A 25000-nucleotide genomic window follows, 5' to 3' on the forward strand; every position below is an offset into this window, starting at 1 on the left:
AGACCAATATTCATTGAACAGTAGTCGGCTCTCATTTATAAAGCTAATCTAGCTAATCTCTTTGACAAATGCTGAAGAAAGCTTTACATGTGAAGCAGCAGCAGTGGGAACTCTCTGGCTTGCATTAGCAACATTTATTGACCTGGGTCCCACTTGATGAAAAGCTCTTTAAGGTAAATACTCTGAAATGCTGTGACAGCTTGTTGCTGTCTTGCCAAGATTGAGGTGAGAACATGTCCGTGAGATGCGGAGGGAAACTGCTAGCCAAACGAGACATGAGACACTAGTGTTGTATCCTGTTGACTGGCGAGATATAGCCCCAAATTACCTGGGATCTGTCAGTTAGCTTCACGATGAGAAGCAGAGAGACACTGGGCCCTGCTGTTTCAGCTAGCACCTTGCTAACTAAGTAAGCTAACAGCCCAGAAATCACGGTCTTTGATTTTTGTCTGTGCAAGTATTAAATACATGACATGTTACTTTTAAATATGGATAGACCTTTTTCACGGTGGACATCTTGACTTGTCATAGTAGGAAAAAACCACAGGTGAAAGTAGCATAGTTAACGATGGTTCAGTTCCATTAAGTGTCCCAGTAAGGCAGTGTGACAGTTAGCCGGCCTTCACAATACCAGCACCTTTGGCCTAGCGCACCTTTGACCTAACGCACCTTTGGCCTAGCGCACCTTTGGCCTTGCGCACCTTTGGCCTAGCGCACCTTTGGCCTAGCGCACCTTTGACCTAACGCACCTAAATGGAATTTGTTTTTTTAAATGTCATCAGTTACACCTGTGCTTTCCCTACAGTGACAAGCCAAAATGTCTGCAGTTTGGCGGGCACAGATAGCAGTTTCCCCCAGGCTTTCTGTTTCGGCGCTCATAAACCACTCGTCGGATAAACCGTGCACAGAGAGGAGGCTGCTATCAGTCTCCTCATCTGACTCCTGGTAAGAAAGTTCATGTCTTTATGCTAAGAGAGAACAAACAACTCTCTTTGTGTTTTAGCCGAGAGCAGTGTCAGCTGATAAATAACAGTTTGGCAAACCTTGAGTTTTGGTTCTTTGGATAGTCATAACTTTTATTACCTAACATTGCTGAGAGCGACACAGATATGATAAGAAGAATTGAAAGGATGCAGATTTGATACTGAATTCAGATTTAATAAAATGCTATCTGATCTAATCTTATCGACAGCTCCTACGCAACCATTTTAACCCTTGTGTTGTCTTCCCAAAAAAATCAACACTTTTGTTGACGCTTTTTATCGATGTTTTTAACTTTTTCTTACGTTTTTGTCCCTTTTTTCAACACATTTGACGTTTTTTTTCAATGTTTTTCACTTTTTTTTTACATTTTCAACACTATATAACACTAACTTATTAACTTTAGTTTTACAGTTATTTTTGGAATTTATGGTCATTAAACCTCATTTATAGTAAATTATACCTAATGTTTGAGTTAAAAAAGCAGAAATTAGGAATTCTTTAGACTAAAATTAAAGTAATGGATGTTGATGGATAATCACAGACTGGAATATGTCAACTTTTACTCAATACTATTTCAAAAACTACTTCAATTGTTTATTTCAAATGCTGTAAAATTGAATAAGACCCAAAATTAATGAAAGTAGAGATTTGTACTTGCCAAAGAGCGTTGTGTGGAATCAATCAAGTTATTTTGGGTAATTAAAAAGAACATTGATATAGGAAAACGGGTCAATTTGACCCGAGGACAACATGAGGGTTAAAGTTAGTTTTTTCTTAATAGCTGGATACCTGCTCATATGCCACGGCATCATATTCCCAGTATGATTAATGTGTCAGTCATCTACAACACAAGAAACCTTTGACTTTTGAAATCTTTCACTCTCAATCTACTGCCGTTATTTTGCACCGACGTTCAACAGTCATACCGGGAGAACTACACTCTGTTCGCACCCACAGGAAACCACAAGCTGAAAACGTTAAAACGTGTGAAACTGTTGCAATAACTCATAGCGTACTACTACGTACATGTGAAACCCAGCTCAATGTACCTAGTTCAGGGTTTTCTATGAGGGGATGTCCAGTGGCATTTTGGGAAATGTAGGAAATCTAACTGACGCACACGAGGAAGGTTTGGGGAAAGTAGGTGAATCAAAAATGGCAAAATAAATGGAGCTGCACGTCACAGACTGAATATGTCGGAATCAAATGTGAGAGTTTGTTTTTCTTTTAACTGTAATCTCAAAATCTATTTGTGTTATAGCTCTATTGTTCGAATAAAGCAGTACTTGTTTTTTAAAACTTAAAATAAAAGAAAATTAAAAAAAAATGAACAAAAAGTGATTATAAAACACCATTTGCGTTTGTCATTTAGCAGTTTCATTGATATTTTTTATTACTATATGAAACTGTGACATATAATCAGAAACATTTGCCATTTTCTCTATAATCTACTTTTCACTTTTTATTTGTAGAACCGTTTTCTGGGCTGCAAGACGATCAGTTACTGTCAGCTTATGAACTGATGTGTTTAAAAAAAAAGGTGTATTTAAGTTAGAAGTCAATTGAAATAAAAGTTAATAGTACATCTTGAATGTACACCATTATGTTGAGCTTGGTGTGCTGTTCCCAGTCGCCGCTGCCCAGTCTGATATTATCTGCCACGCTGGAGTCAGCGGTAGCACAATTAAACTGCTGTAGGTTCAGGTTGAGTTATTTGCATATCCATACAAAAGATAAGACTTCAAAAAATATCAGGGGATGAAAAGACATCCAATCTCAGCGGGGGAGACAGAACAGAAACCCCAACAGGCTTAAGAAACGAGTGACTAAAGAACACTGAAAATCAGGATGACAAACGGATGACACGAGGGATGTGAAGATAGAATATCATCTAGTTGTTGTTGGATTCATCGAAGGGTTTGAAATGTTGGTGTCTAACACTCAAAAATCAACAGAGACTTTGGTGTTTTTTTTGGAAATTTCAGATTGCGAGCCACAGGATCAGCATTGTCACATTTGATGTCGCAAATTTATTTTACAAAAACAACACAGCTGCTTTTCCCCCCAGACATAAATTGAAATACTACATTTATATTTATATGCAGAGAGAGAGTCTTGTGACCTTTTGGCCTTTCAAACGAGCTATTAAGAATATGTTCACAATGTATGCTTTTATTTTTCCACTACATGGCCACAAGTATATGGATGCCAGAACATTACACACCCATGTGTGACTATTGAACACTTAATTCTAAAGCAATGGGCAGTAATCTGCTGCTTACAATTATGATATGTTACAGTTTTACAAACCGGACATCGTCAGCCCAACAACCAAATTGCATACATTTAGTATATTCATGCCGGTGTATGCGGCCGCTGCCTGGAGATGTGTTCGAGAGGCAAGTTTTCCATGTTCCAGGTTTAAAGAGCACCTCGACCTGCTTCATAATCAACATAAGACATGGAAAATCTCAATTCTTACATTATGGGACCTTTGACTTGGTCTACTGTGAGGGAAACAATCCCATAAATGTGTTGGGATAGGGCATCCAAATGGATTTGGCCATATGTCAGTTTTGGACCCAACCCTGTCATGTGTGTATTCTCATGGTGGTTCATAAAATATCAGTGCAAACAATCATTAGAAAATTGCATGAGCGTCAATACATTTATTCTGAAAGGTTAATTCAAAAATCATGATACGTCTCAAAAAAGGGTGTGTATGATGTATACGTCCTAAATGTACTGTGGTGTGTATGATGTATACGTCCTAAATGTACTGTGGTGTGTATGATGTATACGTCCTAAATGTACTGTGGTGTGTATGATGTATACGTCCTAAATGTACTGCGGTGTGTATGATGTACGTCCTAAATGTACTGTGGTGTGTATTATGTACGTCCTAAATGTACTGTGGTGTGTATTATGTACGTCCTAAATGTACTGTGGTGTGTATGATGTACGTCCTAAATGTACTGCGGTGTGTATGATGTACGTCCTAAATGTACTGTGGTGTGTATGATGTACAGTCCTAAATGTACTGCGGTGTGTATGATGTACGTCCTAAATGTACTGTGGTGTGTATGATGTACATCCTAAATGTACTGTGGTGTGTATGATGTACGTCCTAAATGTACTGTGGTGTGTATGATGTACGTCCTAAACGCAACCTTTATTGTAAAGATGGCGTCGTATATGCGTCGACAGTGTTCTCAGTTTTTTTTTTTTACTTAAGCTGTATATGAAATCATATATCATGATATACAATTATATACGTTGTCTAACTTGATAAAAACATGCACAGTTCTAACTCTGTTTTCTCTTGTGAGGGGAATATTTGAAGAAATGCAGATTTATTTTAACACTACATCATTTTTGTGCATGCATGTTAACATAGTCGGTATATAGCTGGAAATACATATTTATGTTGTCTCTCCATAATTTCACTTGAAACTGTTAACGACATTATTGATGATCGAAAATCTCATTGTTCAAAAATATTTTGTAAAAGCACCGATTGTAAACCCTACAGTATCGTTGCAATGTTACTATTGATGTAAGTGGTCAAGAATATCGTGATATATGATTTTCTCCATATCGCCCAGCCCATTTATTTTTTTGCATGCTTGCACTGTCTCACCCTGGATATACCAGGACTCATCATGGCTCGAGTGAAAGAGGAAGCCATGTGAAATGCAAATGGCCTCACAGTAAAGAGAGTGTGTTCAACAGGTGGATTTACATTAAAGTACCGTGTGTCTTTATCATGCCTTCTCTCTCTTTCTCCCCCAGCGGCTGTGACCAGTTTGTGGACTGGACCGGAGGACAGATACACCAGGTAGGACCCACTAAACTATCAACTGTGTGTGTTTGTGCAAGAGGTCATAACTCGGGTAGACGTAAAGAAACTTTATATGTGGTAATCTGAAAGCAGATAAAGATACATTTACTGTAAACTGATGAGAAAAACAACTCCTAACCAGAATAGAGAGTGGAGAAAATGGCGGGATTAAAGGGCCGTCTTTTTAAAAACAACCGTTGTTAGAGAGCGAGAGGCGCACACGGAGAAACAGACGATAGACAAATAGCGTTATATGCTAATTAGCGGTTTGCGCTAAAACTGGTCACATATGATTGGCATGAAAACACATCCCATATCCCAGAGAACGGTCGCCTCGGTACCCATGGGTTATTAACCCCTAGGTTCATTTTGCACCGGAATTGTCCTTTAACAAAGACGACAGGAGTCACGTGACAAATAAATCTTGCATTTTTTTAATTAACAATTTATCATATAATAGGAAACAAGCATTTCTTGTTTTAATAAGATACAATGGAATGATTTTACATTTAGGGTTATGATGTATTGTGATATGACAAAGTAGAGGGATTTTTTGTTATAACAAATATAATTTTCATAGACATACGGTTGCAGAATCTGGAGGTTTTGGTATCGGAAGTGTTTTCCGTTTGTAGTCCTTTTAGTATTGACCAATCGCATTTGAGCAGGCTTTGGTTGCATGCAGGTAAACGGTCCATGTAGAGAGCAAAAGAGGCGGAACGCATTGGCTGAAATAAAATCTCGGAACCCATCACGGATCACATATTTAATGTAACACATCACAAACTGATCATGAATAAAACGTAGTTTTTGATCATATGCTAAACAGTAGGCTGTTGTGTTGGGGCTAGAATAACAGAAGTGCCCAACCACACACGCATGTGAATCATTTCTCATGTATTGTCTCATTGCCAAGACAGTGTTGAGTCATTTTAACATGACGCGTCAGTTTTTTGGTGACTACGAAGACATGATGACATGGTCATGAAGAAACATTGTGATATCTGGTAAAGCAGTTCTCAACATTTCAAAAATAAGTATATGAAAGCAGTACCATCCCCCACAACGATCACCAAGGATCATGCCGGTGAGAAAGGACACAGTTTTGTGTTTTGAATCACAAGAGAGAGAATAGAGTAGTAGTGGTAGAAGTGGCAGAATGAAGCGATAGATAAAGAGAAATGTGACTATAAACAGATATAGGACTAAACATGAAGAATGATGTGTGTAATGGCTACTGTGCTAAAGATTAGGCTTGAAAAGAAAGACAGATGCAAGAATAGAAGAAGAGTAATGTTGTGAAGTCTGGTCTTTGGCTCTGTTTGCATTTTAAATGCATGATGGCTGGCAGATAGGCTTGATAGTAGAAGAAACTGTGTGTGTGTGCGTGTGTGTGGGTGTGTGGGTGTGTGTTGTTGACCCAGACAATGCACAGAAATAGATCATGTAAAGCCCAGATATTATCTGCACCTGAGACAAATGTGTGGTTTTTAACTTCATACCGTGTCATCTCTGTCACACACACACACACACACACACACACACATACACACACACACACACACACACACACAGACACAGAGACACACACAGACGCACACACGCACACACAGACACACACACACACACAGACACACAGACACACACACAGACACACAGACACACACACACACAACACAGACACAGACACACAACACACACACACACACACACACACACACACACACACACACACACACACACACACACACACACACACACATACAGGATGTGCATCAGCAGTGCTTGCAGACTGTGCACATGTAAAATTCATACGTTGTGTGTGTGTGTGTGTGTGTGTTAGGTGGGTTATGAGGACATAACCTAGAAGGTGACACTTGTCTTTGGCTGCTGCTCCAAACTGAGGCAAGCTGCTCAGACAGACAGACAGAGAGACAGACAGAGAGACAGACAGACAGCGTGTCTTCTTGCCAACGAGTCATCCAAATTAAAGGAAGAAAGACGTTGTTTGTCCGTGCCGTCTAGGACGACACATCGAGGCGTTGTCAAATTTGTCTGCTGCTTTGAAAAATCCCTGTTCAAAAGTAATCTGATTTATGATGTGGCACGTTGGTTAAGGTTTGGTTAGGCACAAAGACAACTTGGTAAAGTTTGGGGATAGATCATGGTTTGGGTTAAAATAAGTTCAGGGGACCTTCGTGGTCATGGTTACAGTAGAAAACAAGTGGTCAGCGGCCGTGCTTTAAAACAATGTTTTGTTGACCCATCCAACCCCGGCCCCCAGGGAGGGAGACGGGCTTTGAAGCCAATTTAACACAACTATTTATTCTCTAGCCCTCCTTTCCTTTCCTTAAGTGGTTTCACCACTTGTCAGCCTGCCATTGTAAATAATATGAACATTCACCTTTTATTTATATATATATGTGTATATATATATACATATATATATTCTCAGCTGTCCCTTGATGTAATGGGGCTCAAAAAGCATAGACTTACCCCCAATTTCCACTGGTTGCAGAATGTCTGCGGATCGGCTCCGCTGCGTGACGGCGGCGTGCTGCGCCGTCCGTCAACACCCACCAGGTCCGATTTTGTTGCGGAACGGCTGCAGCCATGAGTGACAGCTGAAGTCTCGAGGATCCATGAGATCTCGCAAATTCACGTAGACTAGAACCACAAAACTAACAACAGTTTGTTTCCATCCAGAGGAGTAAACAACTCTGTGCTGTTTTCCAGGTGTAGCGCAGGGAGATATGATCCGCCATGAGCACGCTCTGTTTTATTTAAAATATTAACTGGATGTTTTATTTTGTTTCTGTGCTTGACTTCCCGATCGCTGGAGCCGGGACGGAGTCGGGACGCAGCCGTTACGCAGTCAGTGGAAATAGACACGTTGACTTTATTGGAAACCTAATGACTCCACCGCCGTTCCGCAACCGCTGGAAATTTGGTGCAATAGCTTTTAAAAAGTCTAGAAGAGCCACACGATTACAAATAATTTAATTCCTATTCAAAAAAGCGAGCGCTAAAGCAGAAGTAGCCAGCTCGGCCGGCGGAGGTCTCTAGTGCGCCTGCTCTACGGGCCGTGTAGCGCCGAAGCAGCACCGATCATCCGGGGAATTTCATACTTGGAAGTTTAACTTTTTTGGCTTCATGCACCTGTGAGCAACTCCCATAGGAACAAAACGGGTTAAATTCATACATCCATGATGCATCCAACCTCTACTCTGCACGGCATCTGTCGCTCCATCACAACATCACATTAAACTTGATTACGCTCCGCTCATGATTTCAATGGCTGCTAGAGGGTGTCACTTGAACGTTAATTTAAAGCTACCGCCACTCATTTATTCATGATTTTTCTTTTAATTTCCTCACTCTGTATAGACAAAGCAATGACAAAACTACAACCTAAATCAATAAAGCCAAAAAAGCCAACATCTTCAAAGAACTGGATGATAAGAACTGAAGACAGAGAAATTAGCAGAATAAAACTGACTAAATGAAGTGAAATAACAAGAAATACAAGAGAGATGGAGGACCTAATGGATGTGTGACGCCATGGTAACCACAGAGTCGGTAAATTTAGGAGGTATACTGAAAATATTAAAAAAAACAGTGGACAGTGAGCCAATGAGAGCTTCACATTAGTCTCTGTTTTTCACTGATGGGTTAGAATCGACCTGGAAGTGAACTGAAACACACTTAGATGCGCTCTCTCTCTCTCTCTCTCTCTCTCTCTCTCCGCTCTCGCTCTCTCTCTTCTCTCTCTCTCTCTCTCTCTCTCTCTCTCTCCCTCTCTCTCTCTCTCTCTCTCTCGCTCTCTCTCTCTTCTCTCTCTCTCTCTCTCTCTCTCTCTCTCCGCTCTCTCTCTCTCTCTCTCTCCGCTCTCTCTCTCTCTCTCTCTCTCTCTCTCTCTCTCTTTCATTCACTTCCACTCCCACACAATAGTATGTTCAAGTGAAAAAGTAGAAAAAAACGCAGAAGGTGAAGAGGAAAGAGTGTATGTCCTGTTGCCATGGTGACCACGGCTTGGTGCGAAGGATGCAAGCTGTGCCCTTGGCGGCTACACACATGCACGCGCACACGCACACACACGCACACACACACACACACAAAGGGCAGAATGATGATCATTGACTAACAGCTGTGTCCAAATGAATGGCCTTTGGGTGAGCATGTTCTCTCTCCTAAACTCTGTGTGTGAGTGTGTGTGTGCGTGTGCGTGTGCTTGCGTGCCAGTCAGCGTGCATGCCACAAGTGAGATAACATAGCGGCAGAAATTTAAATAGCATTATGGGATATGACTGTTGCCGAGACAACAGCAGTTAGTTTGGTTCCCATTTCCTCCAGGTAAAACCAGAAGTCCACTGACCTCTTTGTTTGTGATTCAAATCAAATGGAAAGGTGTGGTGGGTGTGTGTGGTGTGTGTGTGTGTGTGTGTGTGTGTGTGTGTGTGTGTGGTGTGTGTGTGTGTGTGTGTGTGTGTTGTGTGTGTGTGGTGTGTGTGCGCACAATACGGAGCTTTGGTTTCGCTTCCGCCTCGTTCCTCATGCAAATGACGGCTTTGTTGCTTCTGCAGCCTGCCACACTTCCTGTCCATGCTCTATGAGTGTGTTGTGTGTGAGAGAAGAGACCGTACTGCATAATGTACAATGGTGGTGTGTACATTTCTGCATTTATATGTGTGTGTACAGTAGGGTGTATATATATGTGTATACATCCCATATATACATTTTATAGCACAGGATATATAATATATATATATATATATATATTAATAAATATATATATAATATATCAGTAATATACTGTGGGGTGTGTGTGTGTGGTGTGTTTATATATATATATAATATTATATATATATCATATATATATATATATATATTTTAATATATATATATTATATGTGTGTGTGCGTTTTCATCCCTTAGTCAGAAGTAGTCTGTTGTGTGGTAAACAAACAGTGCTAATAAGCGCTGAACTCAAAGTACAGCTGAGGATGAAGGGGATGTATTTTTTTTTTTTGCAGAATTTGGGACATCACACAAACATATTGGTACAGTAACAAACAGTTTATAAAGATTTCACTGCTATTAAATAGTTATAAACATAAGTACAATAGCAGTAAACAGAAACTATACATAACAGTAGTAACGCTGTAATAAGCTGTAATAAACATAGTAAAACAGTAGTCTGGCACTCCACAGCGCTGTGGAGTAATGTCTGGCTACACCACCATAACAATCTTTTGGGTTATTTTCATTTGTAAATCTTTACAATCATTCCCCAAAAGAAGCAAGCAGGCCGGCCTCGCACCCTCCACATGTTCCTCTGAACTCTCCATTTCCGACGCTTTGGACTTTGCATTCGGCCTAAACGTGAATTACATTTTTGTCTTCAGTCATAAACGCGTCACCTGTGGCGGCAGCATGACGTGGAGACCTCTCAGCTGAAGAGCCATTCAGAGAAAGACATGATGTCTGTGGGTGGAGGGATGGAGTGATGAATGGAGGAAGGACAAGGTCAAGCGAGGGAAGGTGGGATCGTAATCAGGCGCCCTCCCCTCCTCCGCCCAGCGCTTTCTCCGTTATCTCTAGTCTTTTCTCGTCTTCCATCCCTTTCAGCATCCTTCACTTTGTCATGTTTCCTTTCCTCTCCTCCTCTCACCCGGCCCTCACCTATTCTGTACTATGTACTTATCCCTTCGCGTCGCCGTGCTCTTCTTTTTTCAACCTTCTGTCCTCAATGGCTCCATCCCGTCTTCATTGTCTGCTTTCCCCCTACATCTTCCTTCATCCCTCCTCCTCCTTTCCCTCTCCCGTCCGCTCGCTCCATCACGGGCCCTTCCCGCTTCACCTCTCCCCCCTGTGTGTCACTTCCCCTTGCCTTTATCTTTTCATCACTCCCTCCATCCCTCCACGATCTCCTCTGCCAGGGAGAAACAGGTGGCTCGCCTCTGCTGGGCCACTTGGTGGCTTCCTGCCCAAAACAGAGAGAGAGAAAGAGAGAGAGAGAGAGAGAGAGCCATGTCAGTGCTCTGGCGGGGGCTTGTACCGTGTGACGGACGGATGGAGGTGGAGCTGGAGGAAATGGAAGAGGAGGATGGGAGTCCAACCAAGGCTGTGATTTTCTACACTGAGGGAGAGAAAGAGAGCAGCAGGTGCTTCGGTTTGAAGGACTCGTACAGACGCACACATGCACTCAAAGATAAGAGCCACCGAGATATTTCTGTGCCCACACCAGCATGACATCATTTCCTGTCCTCGCACAGGAAGTCAACGCTGTAAGAGCCTGTGGTGTGTGTCTCACATCAGCTGTTTTTTTTCAATATTAGAGAGACACTTTCCTTACTCTCCTGCCCTTTTTTGCCCTTCTAATTTACCCTCTTTTCCAGAGCGGGCTCTTATGTCTCTGTTACATAAAAACATTTCAGCCTCTGCAGAAACGAGAGCTCCGTGTCATCCCAGGGCATCCCCTCCCAAATAACATGTTTAGTGCTACAGTAAAAATGTTTTTTAACCAACAAATGTTCCCCTCTCTTCTCTGATCTTTTTGTATTCTCTCCCTCTAATCTTAATCTCATGCTGCAGTTTCTAAAAATTGACATATTTGGGGGGAAAACGAGGGATTGGGCTCGTTCCTGCATAGCCGCTAGGATTAGCCGACGCTACAGTGGCTAGCAATCTCCGCAGCTAACTCCATATGCATGGCATTAAGACTGATTAGCTCCACGCTAGCTCACTCATACTCAGGGTATTAAGGCTTAAAAAAAGCTAGCGCAGCTGGCTAGCACCTTGCGTCTCCCGTCCGTCAGGGGATTACCGCATGCTAATGGTGGTGGGGGCAGAGAGTGGCCTAACGGGCTAAATATTAGCGCTTCAAAGAGGAAAAGTAAATCTGGCACAACCTGAAAACACGTCCCTGCCGAATTTATTTGATGTGTGTCTTCTCTGCAGTCACAAGTGTTTAACTGTGAAAAAAATGTATATTACACATATAATACCTGAGTGCGTCTGGGGACAAATGCAAGTCTAATGTCTGCCCCTTCTAGACAACTATCGGAGAGACATACCTTTTAGCAATACATTCACCAACTGCAGAGGACTGTGGCTTCATTGGGCCGCTCCCAATTTGACTGTGTGGAAGTAAGAATGTAAAGCTTTAGAGAAATAAGCTTGCTTGGCATTTAGTGGGATTTTGTTCTCCTCCTCCTCACCCTTTATCTTGTAAAACCCGTTGGAACCTGCACTGGATACACTTTGGCATCCATCATGGTCGAGCTAAAGATCGAAAGCTGTTTCTCTCCAACATTTTAGAAATACAAGTAATTAAAGTAATTTAAGGAAAGCTCCAGCAAAACAAATCCAAAGTTAAGTTCAGAGTACTGCAGGTGTAGTCAGATTGGATTCACTGAGAATGGATTCTAGCAAATGTCAAAAAGTATCAAGAGCAAGAGAGTTTGCTTGCACAGTATTCAGGTAATTTGAAGGTTTTTTGACATATCTGAACTGTGTTTTTCTGTTGTGAACATCATATACTGGTTACAAAACATTTCTTTTCCCGCTTTTGAGAAACCTAAATACTTGGATATGGTATATGTACATTATCTCCAGTTACATAGTGAAAAATAGAATGCTTAATGATGCAAATGCGACTTGACATGATGAAATAAAATCAGCGGTGATCTGCTGAAAACTGCGGTAACAAAATACATAACTAGGTGTCTCTGTGTTCCACGTGAGCATAAAACCAGAGAAAATCTAAATCCAGGATGTCAGTGCACATGCAAACGCAGTCTTGTTTTAAACCGCAGTTCAGATATGGGGCCAGAAAACACTCCTGTGTCGTATTAAGCTGCCTACACATGATAGGCGGCCACCCAACTATGCGCTGCGCTGCCCCTGGCGTGCACATAGACAGTTAAAGAAATGGACCAACAGATCCCGTTGTTCTGGACGGAGACTATTGAAGGAAAATAGAAGCACTTTTCCGGTGATGGCTGAGCGTTACTGCGCAGCCTCCAACTGAGGTGGAAGACGTAGATGTGACATGGGCAATCTGTCTGAAAACTGTAAGTCTTCTGGTAGCTGTGCAAGAGAAATCTCAATCATTCCCAGTCAGCAGAGACGGAGAGGTATATGTTAGGAGATAATATAGGCACAGGCTAATTACTGCTAACTAACATGCTAGTTAACGTTAGTAATTAAACCTAAACAGTTGATGTAAGTCCAAACTGTCTGCGTGCTTCTCCCGGCAATACGGTGATTTGTCGACTATGACAGCAATTTGCGTGGTTACGACACAATCGTTAGCCTATTTTTACAAAGACGTCTTCTACGGAGCCAAATAACGGACAAATAGTCTTCAGATGTAAAGTTATTCACTGTCAAAGTGACGCCACGATGAATGGCAGTGATAACTGCAGGTGAGGGCTTGGTAGCATTAAAACGACCTAGTTGCCGCTGACCTTTCAAAAGCACAACCAATGAGATAACAGCATGTTGTTACCTAGCAACGGGAAATGCCTTCCTTGCCACCCTTGATCACGAATACCTGCATGGTGACCATGTTTGTATGTTCTCCCCGTGTGTGTGGGGTCCCCCCCCCCCCCCCCATCAAAAACCACTAGGTTCTTGATGAAGGTTCTTGTTGATCTCAAGAAACCAACCGGGAAAAAAAACAACTGGGCTTTTGAAATTCATCCTCTTTCACAGACAACAGCTCCACATCCAAGTGGTGACATTTCTTTTCAAACCTGTACATTTTCCATCTAACAGTTAGAGTGCGACACATCTGTCGTGACAGCTTTGACGTGTTAGCTCGTGCATTATCTTATCTTTTTGTTAATGTCATTTTTAAAGAAATGTAATCCAGAAATTTCTAAATGAGTGGAATTCTACACATCCAAAGCATCCCTTACTTTTCTTACTGTCAGACCTTTCCCCTCTCATTCTCTATCTCCCTCGCTCCTTTCATCCCTCTGAATGTTTCTCTCCATCCATCCCTCCCTCTGTCCCTTTGCCTCCTGTTTCATCCTCCAATCACTCTGATCCCCCCCTTCCTCCTCCCCTTTTAAAGTCGTCTACTGCTCTGGATTAAATCCTCCCCCCCCTTTACCCCCCCCCTCTGCCTCCCCTTTTTTTCCCTCGGTTTCTCGTCCTTTTCCAACCGCTCTTCCTGAGGGGCCCCTTTTTCCTCTCCCTTCGCCCTCTCTCTTCCGGTTTGGCTTCTTTTTTCCGGGTTTTTTCCCTTTTTATTGTTTTTTTTCTTTTTATGCTCTTTTTCGTCCCATATCTTTTCCTCCCCTCCCCTTAAACCTCTTCTTTTTTTTCTTTTCCTTTCCCAATATTTTCCCCAGCCCTTTTTGCCCCTTCCTTCTTTTAAACTTCCTCCTGTTTTTCTCCTCCCCTCTCCTTTACTGTTTCCTTTCCTCCCCCTTTTTCCCCTTTCTTCATTTCCCCCTTCCAGCCCCCAATCTTTCATCTCCCTTTTTCCTTTTCACCCCTGGTTTTGTTCCCCCCTGTCATCTCCCAAATCTCTTGCCTTTTTCTCTCCCTTCCCCCGGTTTTTCCCTCTCATCCTTTCGTCTTCTACCTCTCCTCATCCCCCTTTTACCCCGAAAAAACCAAAAACAACCCTCCTTTTTTTTTTCCCCCTTTTCACCGTACAATTTCTCTCTCTGCCTCTCTCTCTTCTCTCTCTCTCTCTTCCTTTTCTCCGCTCATCTTTTAAACTGCAAACAAAAGCCCCTTAGATATAAACGCTTTTTGTTTTAAAAGGGGTTGTGTACCTGTGGTCCACATCACGGTGCGGAAATTTCCCGCCCGTTATTAACTTCTCAAACTTAAATACATGGATCGCCCTTCAGCCATGCGCCGTGTGTTGGTGTGTGTTTGTTTGGGGGTTTTGTGTTGATCTCTTGGGTTAGACTCCCCGTAAGGTGTGGTGTGTGGTGTGATTTTTTGTTAGCGTTTTAATGTCATCAGACATTTTTTTTGCCTATCAAATTCCCCTGGTTTGAACGCGAGACGTTGAGTAGGGCCAGAAATTCTTGCAATTTTTCCCCATAATTCCTGTAAAAAAAACGAAAATTTCGGCGCCCCCTCCGAAGCCTTCCCAAAAAATCGAATTTTTTGCATCAAAGTAGGCACATCGGGGGATGTTGGTGAACGGTGAGCCCCGTCCTTTCGGACATTTTTTCCTTATTTTGCTTACATAAAACCTATTTAGACGGGATCGGGCTTCAACACTGTGTTTTGGACCATGACTCATGTTTTGTCTCTGCTCATGGCGGGGGTTAAGAAGGCCTCCGGTAGACCGTCGCTACTTATCCGCGCGGGGAAAATCCTCGCCCCTCATCTTTTTTTAAATCCCAATTTAAAATACCCCCCAAAATGCAAAAAAAAGATTTTCTTTTATTAAAGCTTTTGACGAAGTGTTGAGTCAAAAGGACGCTGGTATTCCCAAACCCCCGGGGACGGAGCAGCAGCTTTAAATAATTGTTTTAAATGGACGTGCAAAAATATCCCCCGTATAGTTTCCCTTTTTATATTGGGGTTTTTTTTTATGTTTACGGGGCACAAAGAAACATGTCATTCTTCCCCCACGGTCGCTGAAGTTTCGCTCGGAGCCCCCCCCCCCCCCCCCCCCCCCCCTCCCCCTTCCTCTAACAAAACCTCAGTAAAATATTTTCAAAATCGGTAATCCTAAAATTAAAATTTAGGAGACCTGTTTCTGGCGATTAAAACCCACTTTAGTGTGCAAAATTAGGGCCCCACAAAGGTTTAAAAAGACTAAAACCCTATTAGGGGACCACTAAGCTATAAAAAGAGCTTCAAACATTTGGGGAAAACCACAAAGGTCTATAAAAGAGATTAGATACGTTTGGGGCCACAAAAGGCTAATAAAGAGACTTCAACGTTTGGGGACCCAAAAGGTCTATATAAAGAGACTTCAGATACAGTTTTGGGGACCCAAAGGGTCTAAAAAAAAGAGTTTAGATACAGTATTGGGGGCCCTAAGGTCTATATAAAAAGACTTCAGTACAGTATGGGACCACAAAGGGTCTATTAAAAAGTTTTAATCAGTTTGGGACTAAGGTAAAAAAAGAGACTTCAGATACGATTAGGGACCACGGGTCTATATAAAGACTTCAGATCTTTTAGGGGACCCTAAGGTCATAAAAAAGGAACTCAGATCAGTTTTAGGGGACCAAAAGGTCTATATAAAAGAGCCCTCAGATACGTATTAGGGGGACCCCCGGGCCTATATAAAAGATCCAAAGAGCACCAGCGGGGCTTAAAAAAGCACTTTCCACTTTGGAAAAGAATTGCTTTTTTTGGTTTCCCCCACGGATGGTTCTTAGGCAGCTTCAGGCTTTTTATTTTTTTTAAAATTTTTGGATGTTTTTTTTGATAGAATCAGCCCTTTGACGCTTTGTGTGTCTTTTTTGCTGTTTACCCGTTGACACTGGGCGTAGATTGCGAGATTGGGGATCGCGTGCGGCCTTAATTCTGTGTATATTAAAACCCAAGGCATAAAAGGAGCCCTTTTATCAGTCTTGCGACCCTCAATACACACACGCAAAAATTTACCAGTGTTTCTGTCATAAACCCCTCAGATTTGGGTCTTCACTCCTTACCAACCAAAACATTTAATATACCCCATTCTCCTCTCGTCGGGCCGTTAAAGTTTCCCGTTGGTTTTTGTGGTGGCAAAATGTCAGGTTGGTTCCAGCCCGGGCGAGAGGTCTCTGGGGTGGCGACGCAGTTATTGTTATTTTTGCCGGGGGGGTGCTGCTTTTTTAGGCGCATTATGTACAGTACCCAAAGGAAAGGCTGCTTGGGCCTGGATCTGAGGGGGGGGTTCTGGAAAGCCCAATAATTTTTTTACCCCCCCTGGGGGGTTTTTTTTTGGGAAAAGGGTCCATAGAGTCCCCATAAACAACTAAAAAAGGTCGAAGGTTTTACAGATATTTCCTGTTCAACTTTGAGTGCACCGGGGAAATAAAAATACATTTAAAAACCCCAAAATTTAAAACAAAAAAAATAGTCTCAGAAAGGGCAATCATTCGCATTTACGGTTTATATGACCCTTAAAACCCTTATGCACAAAAATCGAAACCCCCCCCTACAATAATGCGACCCCACAATCCCCTGGGGCCGCTCACAAACATTTTAAGATGCAATTGATTTGCCTTTTGAACCTCAAAAAGGGGCAAGTCCAGATCGGCTTATTAGCTTTCATCTTCTCAAAGGCGAGCGGGTACCCGGGGCTGGGTTTACACCATACCATTTTAGCCCGGGGGGCCCATAGGCAGGGGGGGGACTAATTTTAATGTTAAAAAACCTCATAAGGCCAGGGGCCCCCTTTTAAGGGAACTCCCAAAAGATACACGGGGGTAAAGGGTATTTGTATCTATTAAAAAACATAATCTCAAAAAACGGGAACTGGTTCACAAGTTCACACAAAAATTTTGGGACATCTGTTGTTTGAATGGCCCTGTGTTTGGGGGAGGGAAAAAGCAACCAAAATAGAACTTTGTGTGGGGGACAATTTTTAAATCAAGGGACCGTTTCCAGACGAGTGGGGGCACAAAACGTCCAGAAAGCCTTCGCTAACCCCGGTTGGTTTACTCTCAAACCCAGGATTGCCCCAATTCCAATGTTTTCCGCACTACACTGGAGCCAAAACAAAGAGCCACGTTCTTTCTAAAGTCCCCTTTTTGAAATCTAAGGGGGGAAATCCAGTTGGAGGGGGGAAAATTTGAGAAAAAAAAAAAAAAAAAGACCAATTTTCAATGCATGTAATCTCCCGCTTCCATTTTCTTCCCTAAGATAGGGGAAAGGGGGGAAAAAAAGTAGGAAAAAACCCCTTACCCAAAATCCCCTCCGGGACCCCCAATTCTAACCCCTTTTTTTGGGCCTTTTCTAACACAAATTGAAAACTCCTGGTTCCACCAGGTTTTCACCAGAACAGCAACAGGGGCGTCTCGTGGTTTTTGCGGGTCTTCGCTTGCAGCCAAGTAAAGTGGTCTCTGCCAGTGCCTCGCTGGGTCTGCTTTTTAGCTGCAAAACTAAGAACTTTTAAAGGGGGGGTGCAAACGATTTAGTAAAAACCCTCCTGGGTGGCTGGCTTGGAATTGAGTGTAACTTTTGGTCCGTGTCACGTTTAGAAAAGCAGTTTAATTTTTTGGGGGTTTCCCCGGGTTTTGAACCCCCGAAAATTGGGGTGTTACGGGAAGCTGCTACGGGAAAAAAATGATGCGTTACCAAATCTGTAACTGTAAATTTGGTTGTATTTAGCCCCAAAGGAAACACTATTTTTTTTGTTCTTCTTTTTCATCCCCCGTTTCCTCTCCTCTCCTCTCCTCCTCTTTTTTCCCCTCCCTTCTCTCTTCTCTTCTTCTCCTCCTCCCTCCCCTTTCCCCTCCTCCTCTCCCCTCCTTCCGCCTGTTTCTCAAGCGCCGGGGCCCAAGATTATATTTATTTCCCTCTCTTCCTTCTACCCCTCTGTTCGTGTTTTTGCCCTGCAAAGATGGCTTCATTACCATCCCCTCGCGAAAACACCACCACACACACCACCCAACACAACCACACACCCACACACCACACAACACACACACCACCACACCACACGGGGTAGGGCGGGGGGATGAGTTTACGAAAGAGCCTGTTTTATTTGACCCAAATTTTGTGCTGAAGGGCGCAGGGGTCGCAGAACTTTTGTGTTGTGCGTGCGCGTGTGTTGGTGTGTTTGTGGTGGTGTGTGGTAAAACCGATTTTTTTCAATTTGGGGCTCTCTTCCCCTCCTTGAGCTTTCGTAAAAGGGGAAATCAAAGGGGTTATTTTAAACTTGCAAGGGAACTGAACTGTGTGTGTGTGTTGTGTGTTGGGTGGTGTGTGTGTGGTGTTGTGTGTGGGGTTTGTTTTTTTTGAAAAACTTTTTTTTTTTTTAAAAATAAACCCATTTCACCATTTAAACCTTTTTAAAACTCTTGCTTCTTTTTTTTACTTCATTTCCTCCCCCGTATCGATATAAAATTTAAAACGGAATCAATAAAGGTTTTTTCTACCGGGAAACGCCCATCAGCCCCACAGAAGGAGCACTTTATGTGGCATGCCAGGGGACCCAGCTTTTCTTTTTAGTCTTTTTGTGTGACTGCAACTAGCTTGCCAAGGAATTCTATCTTTTTTAAAAGGGCTAGTCGCAGTAAAAAACCTAGAGCTAGAATTTATTTTTTTTTTTTAAAACCCCAAAGGGGTTTTTTTTTTTGGATTTTAAGTTCAATTTTAGTTTGTATTGTTTTTTTTTGTTTTTATCGGCCTTTAAAACGCAAACCAATATTGGGAAAAGAGCTTTTTCTTTTAATCCCAAAATGGGAAAAACACCGTAAAACCTTACGAAAACGTCTTATTTAAACGGAGGATATTCCCCTGATTTTACAGACTTTTTAACGTTGGTATTTTTTTGTGCGGGGAACGGACACGGACTTTTTTCAACCGGGTCCTTTTACCTTTCAACTCCAGATTAAGGGGAAATGGGTTCTACGGCCCCCACGGGTCTGCCTTTGGAGATTGCATTTTTTTTAGGCATTTTACTGTAAAAACTTTTAAAAAAAAAAGGGGAAAATACTATTTGACCCTTTCAACTTTTTTTGGCCATTTTCCGCTCCGACACCAAAAACGCCCCCTAGAAGAAACCCGGGGCCCCTCGAGGTCGGGTTAAAAACCCCCAGTGAGTGCAGGGCGCGCGGGGGTTATTCGGGCAGCTCCCGGTGGGAAGGGGAAATTCCCCCCCCTGGGAAAAAAAAAAAAGCAGCAAACAACAATTTTTCCACCCCACCTCTGAATTTTTTCCCCAACACGCCTCAAGTTTTCCGGGTTTCTAGGTCCCATATCCTCGTTTGGCTGTTAAAAACCTGTTTTTAGGGGTTTTTGTGGGGAAGCAGGGGACTCGTCACCTGTAGCCCCTTCTCCTTTTTTTTTTTCCTTTTCTTTTTTTTCCCCCGGGGGGGGAAAGTAGTCACAGCGAGGCGGATGTCCAAACAAAGCGCTGAAATAAAAAACAAGAAAAAACCCGAAAATTGAGCTACCAAAAAACATGAACCTGAAAAAAGACAAAAACGGGAGATCCCCTCAGAGTGGATGTAAATCACCATCACCTTGATCAAAGTAAGAGAGGAGGAAGAAAAAAGTCCCCTTTTAAAAATGTAAAAATTGTTTCCCTTGGGGGAAAAGTTTGATATTTCTAAAAACCTAACAAAACACCTGATGTAATGGGCAAAAGAAAAAAATAATATACCAAACGCAAAATTTTGTACTTGGGAATTTTTACTCTCCCTTGAAGATCACTGTTACAAAAACCTGTCCCTTTGTGTGGTGTGTGGTGCGTTGTCATGTTTTACACGTTAAAGCTGTGATCCACCTCCTGCCCCGACCATCAGATACCTAAAAAGCCTAGCTAGCCGTGCTATCTGCCTATTTTTGCCCGGGAAGGGGCCCCCTTTTGGTGACATTGGTGCAACTCTAACCCCCCCCCACCACCACCACCACACACACACACACACACACACACACACACACACACACACACACACACACACACACACAGCTGCTGCCACATAATGACGTTACACAACAGTTAAACTCTTCTCTGTGTTGTTCATATCGATTAGCCCGCTCCGGCTGACGTACTGCCGACACAAACAGGACGCTCGGTTGCCAGTCCATCAGCTGGCAGATCAATCAGAGCCTAATGAGATAAACGAGCTCACTAATTAGTTAACGAACCGCTGGCTGACTGACACAGGCGCACGCAGAGCCAGCCTGGCAGCTTCTGTTCCTGTCGGCTCGGGGTGAGAGACGGAGCAAGAGTTCCTCCACAAAGTAGAGCGCAGCACGTCCAGTTTGATCTTTAAAAAAACTTCACTGAAGACTGAAAGTGGCATCATTAATATTATTATTTGATCTGAGCTAGAGTTATGACTTTCATTATCTCAGTTCAGGGCCAGATCGTTGTATAGGCAGCATAGGCCAATGCTAGAGGCACGGACAGTTCAAATGAGAAAAGGACAAAAACATCAGAAAAAAAGTTAGAAAAGCAACAAAAGACGCAACAAATCTTGAAAAAAAGAAACTGACAGAAAACCTGACAGAACGATGAACAAAAACACCAAAGACAGTAAAGGAGAGTGACAAAAACATTGACAACTGGACAAGAAAGTCCAAAAAAACGGCAAAGACGTTAAAAAAAGCGACCAAAACTGCCAAAATAATGTAAATAAAACGGCCGACTTTGTCTCAGTTGGAAACTACATTTGACAAACTTTACGCTGCACTTTTCTCCACCAGAATACCTTAAAATACTGCTTGTGTGTGTGTGTGTGTGGTGTGTGTGTGTGTGTGTGTGTCTTTTACATCATGATATCATCACAGCTAATTCCTCCTCAGTGAAAAGCCCTTTAGGCCGGTGGGTTAGCTGGCCTCAGTTGGTCGGCTGTGATTGACAGTTGTGTCCTCCTAACCCACACCGCTATCATCACAGACCTTGCCTGTGAGTGTGTTATTGTGTGTTTGTGTACTGTGTCGTAGTTTTCTCTTGTAACACTAAACTGGAAACCGCTGATGTCTCTGGGACCACAGTGTGCTTCTGTGAAAAGGACACATAGCTCGAGGGTCCGCGGGGACAACCTCGGAATAAATTTAGCTTAGTGGGGCAAGCCTGGGCTGGAGGACACGCACAGAGAGACAGATAGCCCAACAGACACAAACAGAAAGACAAACTACTGTCACTAGGGTTCAAACTAAATGGAAGAAGCCCCTCTCCAGCTCATATTCATGCATTAAACACAAGACCACTCCTCCAAATTTGACACTAAGAGTTCAGAACACAGAAAATGTTGCTCTTCTTTGCTTTTATCATGGCACCATGTGACAGGTGTGACTTCTCTGGTGCACAAATAAGGTATGCGGGGTGATTTGAGTTAGATTTTTTATAATTACAGTCGAGGATAACCTTTGTGTTTTGAGGTTTGACTCGCTCACTGTAATGAACAGGAGTTTGGGGTAAACACGCTTTTTTTTGCAATCAGGCTGGATCTGCTGAGAATGTTTTCATCGTAACCTTCAAGAGCTGACGTCAGCCGCTGTACCTGTACCTGAGCAGCTGGCCACTGCTTTGTGTGTGTGTGTGTGGGGGGGGGGTGAACTCGAAGGTTTTGTATTTAGTCTTCTTCCAGCCTACTGGGAAGGTTGCTGGCATAAGGGGTGTGTGTGTGTGGTGTGTGTGTGTGTGTGTGTCTGTGGGTGTGTGTGTGTATGTGTGAGTGTGTCTGTGTCTGTGTGTGTGTGTGTGTCACCTTATGAGTGGGAAGCCCCATATACACACACTGCAATACTTATAATAGATCGCCTTCTCAAGTATGTTGAGTGTTTGTCTGCGCAAGTGTGTGTGTGTGTGTGTGTGTGTGTGTGTGTGTGGTGTGTGTGTGTGTATGTGTGCGCGCATTGTTCCACCCCCAGGGGGCGACAGGTGCCGCGGGCAACATGAAACCCCGGCAGAGTGACAGAGAGAGAGAGAGAGAAGAGAGAGAGAGAGAGAGAGAGAGAGAAACCCATGGTCAGAAGTTTGTGGACGCCCAGACATCAAACCAATATGAGATCGTGTTCCCGACACCAAAGGCATAATCTGCTGCTCAGGCGTGGCCGGTATCTGTTTTTTCATACCTTCCTGATAATTTACACAGGTATACTGCATATGAAGGTATTTGTGTAACCGGCAGGCTCGCAATACACACCCTGCCTCAATGTGGCATCTTCGCATCAGTTTAGCAGAAAGAGTTACGTCAGAAAAACATCCCTTGGGGTTTTCTAAATACCCTGGCGTAGGCCTACTGCTGCTGTAACAGCCTCCTCTCTTCTGGGAGGAACCTGCAGCACGGATCTGCTCCCAGTTAGACACAAGAGGTCCAACACTAAAGTTGGGTGACCAGGTCTGGTTTCTCCCACACGGCTTTCTAGTTCAACCTAAAGGTGTTGGATGGGGTTGAGGTTGAGGCCGATGAAGCCATTTTCGGTCTGAAGGCAGCAATGTCATGTCACAACAGGAAGGGGTCTTCCCCAAACTGGTGACACAACGTTGGCAGTACAAAAAGAGCAAAAACATACAGACAGGTTTGTCCGCATACTTTTGGCCATGCCGTGCAAACAGGTTGACAACATGACAGACGGCGTGGAGTCAGAGAGAGAGAGGAGAGAGGAAGAGAGAGACAGACAGGGAAGCAGAGATAGACAAATAGACACAGATAGTTTTCAGTTTGCTGGCATTAGGGGCAGCTGGCGTGTGTGTGTTGTGTGTGTGTGTGTGTTGTCATGGCTTGGTTGCATAACACTCAACTGGGTCCCCCCGTGGCTTAGAGGCTAAAGTGGTCCCTCTCATTTCTCTCTCTCTCTCTCTCTCTCTCTCTCTCTCTCTCTCTCTCTCTCTCTCTCTCTCTCTATTAAATTCAGTGAAGCTTTATCAACTTGACTTTTGAATAAAAGAACACGACAAAACACAAAAACAGAGTACAGTACTTGGGAGATAATTGGTAGACAATCAGTAAAAGGTCCCACGTTTAGCTCATGGAATATAATTACAGCTTAAATTGCAATATCGGACAGAAAATGTCAAATGCAATCAAATCATTTGAACTGTTTAGAAATGGAAACTACGGAGCACTAGCAGGCAAGTGAACGTTACAGGACGGACTCAAATGCATCAATGTGCTGTTTGAAAGAGACGCTACCTCCCCAGTTGAGGGGTTTGTCAGGGTCCCCTGGGTGGAACACCTTGTTTTAGGATTACACAGTGTTTCCCATGGTGCTTTGCAGCAGAGATAGTCTGCTGTGGAAAGAACAGCCCTTGCATTTTCTCTGCTCCACTTCCAAAGTTGTGTGTGTGTTTTGTGCATTATTTTATGGGAAAGCTCAAAGACTCACAGTTGTGTGTGGCAAGCATTTTGTGTGTGTGTGTGTTTGTGTGTGTGTGTATATTTGTGTGTCTGTAAAATTCCACATGTGGGCAATTGCGTGCAGGCGTTCTCAGTAGTTTGCATGCAGGTATGCGTACGTGTGTGTAGATTGTGTTTGCTTGCTTGTGTGTGCTTGTCAGTTCACAACAAGGAGTAACCGCCAAATTCCACCAGGCGCGGATGCGTCCCATTCTGGTTTGGCGCCGTCGTCTGCGTCACACCACACCGGGAGCGTCCCAATCAAAGTGTTTTGCCAGCCCGACTCGAGCCCGAGCCTTTTTTTTCTGTCAAAAATAGACCTGGCGCGTATTTTCAGTATATTTTCAGCGTATTTTTCAGCGTATTTTCAGCGTATTTTAGCGTTACCGCTGGCGGAATAACAAGCATTGTCTTGAGTGGTCACAATTGCAGAAGGCACTGTGTAAAATTAAGGAAAGACAGGCAAAAAAGAAGAGACGCGGGTGTAAAAGAGAGAGCGTGAGCAGACTAGACAACTGTTGGGTTAGGAGTGGGGGGGGGGAATCACCAAACACCTCCCAATACGATATCATCACGATACTTATGCCCCGATACAATGTAATTGTGATTTTAAACATATTGCAATATTCTGCAATATATTGCAATTTATAACCTTTTTTCCAACTTCTAATTTTTCCCCAATTTCAAATGACGTCCCCAAAAGGAAATTTGTCAACATCTGTTTTATCTAAAAAGAAACAGTTCATCTCACTTTAATTTTATTGCTGCAAAGTGGGATTGTCAAGCAGACAAGCTGACCAACACATATTTGATAAAAGATCCATACTTGGCGTCTGTGTATTGATGCGGAAAATATCACGATACTATGCTGTATCGATATGTTTTTTGGCTTCTCATTGGCTAAAAGAATCCAGCCACCAATGGTTGTCGGATATCAAACAGGTATCCTAAAAAAACGTGTGACATCACTTAGAGCACCTTTAAATTTGTAACTGTTGCTTAGGGTAGGAGGACGGAGGGGAAAGAGAAAGAGAGAAAAAAACACTGAAAGAGAGGCATTTTAAAGAGAAAGAGAGGCCAAGAGAAAAAAATTAAAATAGACAAAAGGAAAGGGAGAAGGGACTGAAAGGAAAGAAGAAAAGGAATACCTTTGCAGGCTAAAGGGATGAGAGATTGACAG

The 25000-nt window shown here is 42.9% G+C and overlaps 1 protein-coding gene across 3 annotated transcripts in view; it reads left to right on the forward strand.

Annotated features, from left to right (window-relative positions):
- The window catches only part of hivep2a (HIVEP zinc finger 2a), a 111412-nt gene that overhangs the window by 9070 nt on the left and 77342 nt on the right, over positions 1–25000 (forward strand). For all 3 annotated transcript variants that reach the window (XM_032542728.1, XM_032542729.1, XM_032542733.1), the window contains exon 2: positions 4777–4822. The gene's annotated coding sequence lies outside the window, so the exon portion shown is untranslated. The remainder of the gene's footprint in view (positions 1–4776; positions 4823–25000) is intronic.

The sequence above is a fragment of the Etheostoma spectabile genome, chromosome 18, assembly GCF_008692095.1.
Source record: "Etheostoma spectabile isolate EspeVRDwgs_2016 chromosome 18, UIUC_Espe_1.0, whole genome shotgun sequence".
NCBI classification, from domain to species: domain Eukaryota; kingdom Metazoa; phylum Chordata; class Actinopteri; order Perciformes; family Percidae; genus Etheostoma; species Etheostoma spectabile.